We start from the raw sequence: 3189 nt of genomic DNA, 5'->3' as shown, positions 1-3189 counted from the left end.
TTTGTATGATCCCAATACATATAATTTAATGATGGTACTAAAACAATCACCTTATAATAAATACTTTATGAAATCAATAACAGCTACAAAAGAATATTATATTTAGAAAGATTGGAATTAAACATGGGATTATACCATCATAGGGAGATCATGTGCATGATTAAGAGTTTATTATTACGTGAAAAGTTATCATTGATAATCAAATGCAACTTTATTTAAATTAAGTGTACAACACTGCTTCAACTATATATCCAAATTTGATCTCAGATCTACTTGGACCACAATATTCTTTGAATAGTTTCATGTGGTTCTAATAATAAATCTTGTAAACAATTTTACTGCTACCAAAATTGTTGGATCAACTTATGAGATATATATGTGTTAGAGAATCAATATAAATCAATTTAGATCAATTAGCATCGTCTATATTTATATAGCATATCTGTACATTAATTGTAGGATTCTATGTCTTTATTTCTATGATTCATTTAGCACCTATAAATACCCCTTGTATATTGTACCTCACATCACAACTCAATAATACACTTTTCATATTATTCTCTCAGTCTCTTGTTTCTAACATGGTATCAAGAGCTTAGGTTTTTTTCCGATGAATATTAGTTCATAGCCCCTTTGTTTTTCCTTGTCGGCAGTGTTCTTTGGCCTCCTTTTTCGTTCCCTTTTTGACGCTTTGGTTCGTCACCCCCATAACCATCTTGTTCGTCTTGTCGCCGTGATTCCAACGCAAAAAGAACCGTCGCCATCCGCCTCCGGACGCGCCTCCACGCGCCGCCGAAAGACACTGCCACGACCAGGTTGATCTTCCTTCCAGCTTCCACCCGTGCCTCTTTGCTCGCAATTTTCGAGCTGTTTCCGATGCTTTGGTTCGTCACCTCCGGCATCATCGTGTTCTTCTCTCCGTCAGCTTTCAAACGCCGCCAAGATCGCCTCCAGAGACCGCCGCACGCGCCCCCACGCGCCTCCAGAACGTTGTTGTCCACCACCATTCTTTTCTCATCTAGAGGCTTCAGCAGCCGTTGGATCTTCGTGCAGATCGGACGTTCTTGGAGCGTCCACGTGTCACACGCAAGCTGGTTGGACAACCCTGACCCGCGACGACCCGACCCGACCCGCCCTTCGACCCGCGTGCCACCTGTCGCCAGCGTGCCTCCTTCCGCGTATCAGGTGCTGCCACGTGTCGTCACTCGCTGACGTGGCACTGACGCACCGCTGACGTGGCGCTGATGTGGCGCTGACGTGCTGCCAAGTGGACCCTCCCTAAGATTTTTTGGTGAGCTCTTTCTGATTCCGCGCTCTGTTTTCTCATTTTCTGCCCCGAATTTGCAGTTTTCTTCTTCCTTTTGCTATTTCTTCTATTACTATGGAAAAACCGGATGTCGTTCAGCCTATCCATGTTATTCTTAATGGCTCCAACTATGCACATTGGGTTGAAGCCATGCGAGAATTTCTTAAAGGGAGGAAATTATGGCGATATGTGACTGGTGATATTGCTTGTCATGTTAAGCCAACTGTATCCAAAGATGGTGCCTCCAAATCCAAGGAGGATGCTGAGAAGGAGAAGGACTATGCAGAGAAATTAGAAGATTGGGATAGTAAAAATCATCAGATTATCACCTGGTTCCGCAACACTTCTACTCCTGGCATTCATTTACAGTTTGGGCGTTTTGAAACTGCTAAAGAGGTATGGGATCATTTGGCGAAACGTTACACTATCTCTGATCTCTCTCATCAGTACCAACTGCTTAAGGAACTCCATAGCCTTAAGCAAGAACGCGGCCAAGCAGTTTTTGATTTTCTTGCTCAGATGGAGATTATTTGGGATCAGTTGACCTCCTGTGAGCCTGTTCTTAAAGATCCCACTAATGCTAAGGCATATGAGGATTATCGGAACCGGACACGTCTCATCCAATTTCTGATGGCACTTACTGATGACTACTCTGTTAACACTGCTAATGGTTCCCTCTTGCATGCAACACATCACGGGGTTATTTCACAGTCCAATATTCATCTCTCTGATGCTTATTTTATTCCAAAATTAAATTTTAATCTTATCTCTGTCGGTCAGCTTGTTGAACTTGGTTTTGATGTCATTTTTTCAAATTCTGGATGTCGTGTGCAGGATCGTCGGACGGGAAAGATCATCGGGACTGGATGTAAGGTTGGACGCTTATTTGAGCTCGAGAACCTTCATGTTCCCTCTACAAACCTCTGTGCTGCTTCCTCTCCATCTACTCTTCACTTGTGGCACCGTCGTCTTGCCCATAGCTCCTTAGGCAAATTACATCCTCTTATATCTACGGGTGTTTTAGGTCAAGTTCAAAATGAGTCTTTAGATTGCATTTCTTGTCGCACTGCAAAACAACCTGCCTTATCATTTAATAATAATTCCTCTATTGCATGCTCTCCTTTTGATCTTATTCATTCTGAGGTTTGGGGACCCACTCCCACCGCTTCTATGGGAGGGGCTTGATATTTTGTCCTCTTTATTGATGATTATTCCCGTTTTACTTGGGTCTATTTGATGACTAATCGTTGCGATTTGCCTCAGATTTATATTAACTTTGCCACTATGGTTCGAACTCAGTTTTCAAAGGTCATTAAAATTTTCAGACGTGATAATGCTATGGAATATCGTGACTCCAAACTTTTAAATTTTCTCGCTGAACAGGGTACTTTGTCCGAGTTTTCTTGTCTTGGTACCTCTCAACAAAATGGCAGAGCTGAGCGTAAACACCGTCATATTCTTGACTCTGTCCGTGCGATGCTTATTTCCTCTTCCTGTCCTGAGCGTGCTTGGGGTGAAGCTGTCCTCACTGCTGTTCATGCTATCAATAGACTCCCTTCTTCTGTTCTTGGTAACACTACTCCCTTTGAGCATCTTTATCGTACTTCTCCCGATTACAGTTCTCTCCGTGTTTTTGGTTGTGTCTGTTTTGTCCTTCTTCAGCCTCATGAACATAATAAGCTTGAACCTCGGGCTCGCATGTGTTGTTTTCTTGGTTATGCCTCTAAACATAAGGGTTATCGTTGTTGGGATCCTATTTCTCGCCGTATTCGTATATCTCGTCATGTTGTCTTCTGGGAGCATCACATGTTCTCTAGTTTTTCCTCTTTTGAGTCCATTCCTTCTACTCCGTCACCGTTTTTTACTAACCCAAATGTTGATCT

This window comes from Arachis ipaensis, chromosome B03 (genome assembly GCF_000816755.2).
Source record: "Arachis ipaensis cultivar K30076 chromosome B03, Araip1.1, whole genome shotgun sequence".
NCBI classification, from domain to species: domain Eukaryota; kingdom Viridiplantae; phylum Streptophyta; class Magnoliopsida; order Fabales; family Fabaceae; genus Arachis; species Arachis ipaensis.
The sequence above is the reverse complement of the archived record's forward strand: the minus strand, read 5'-3'. Positions refer to the sequence as shown.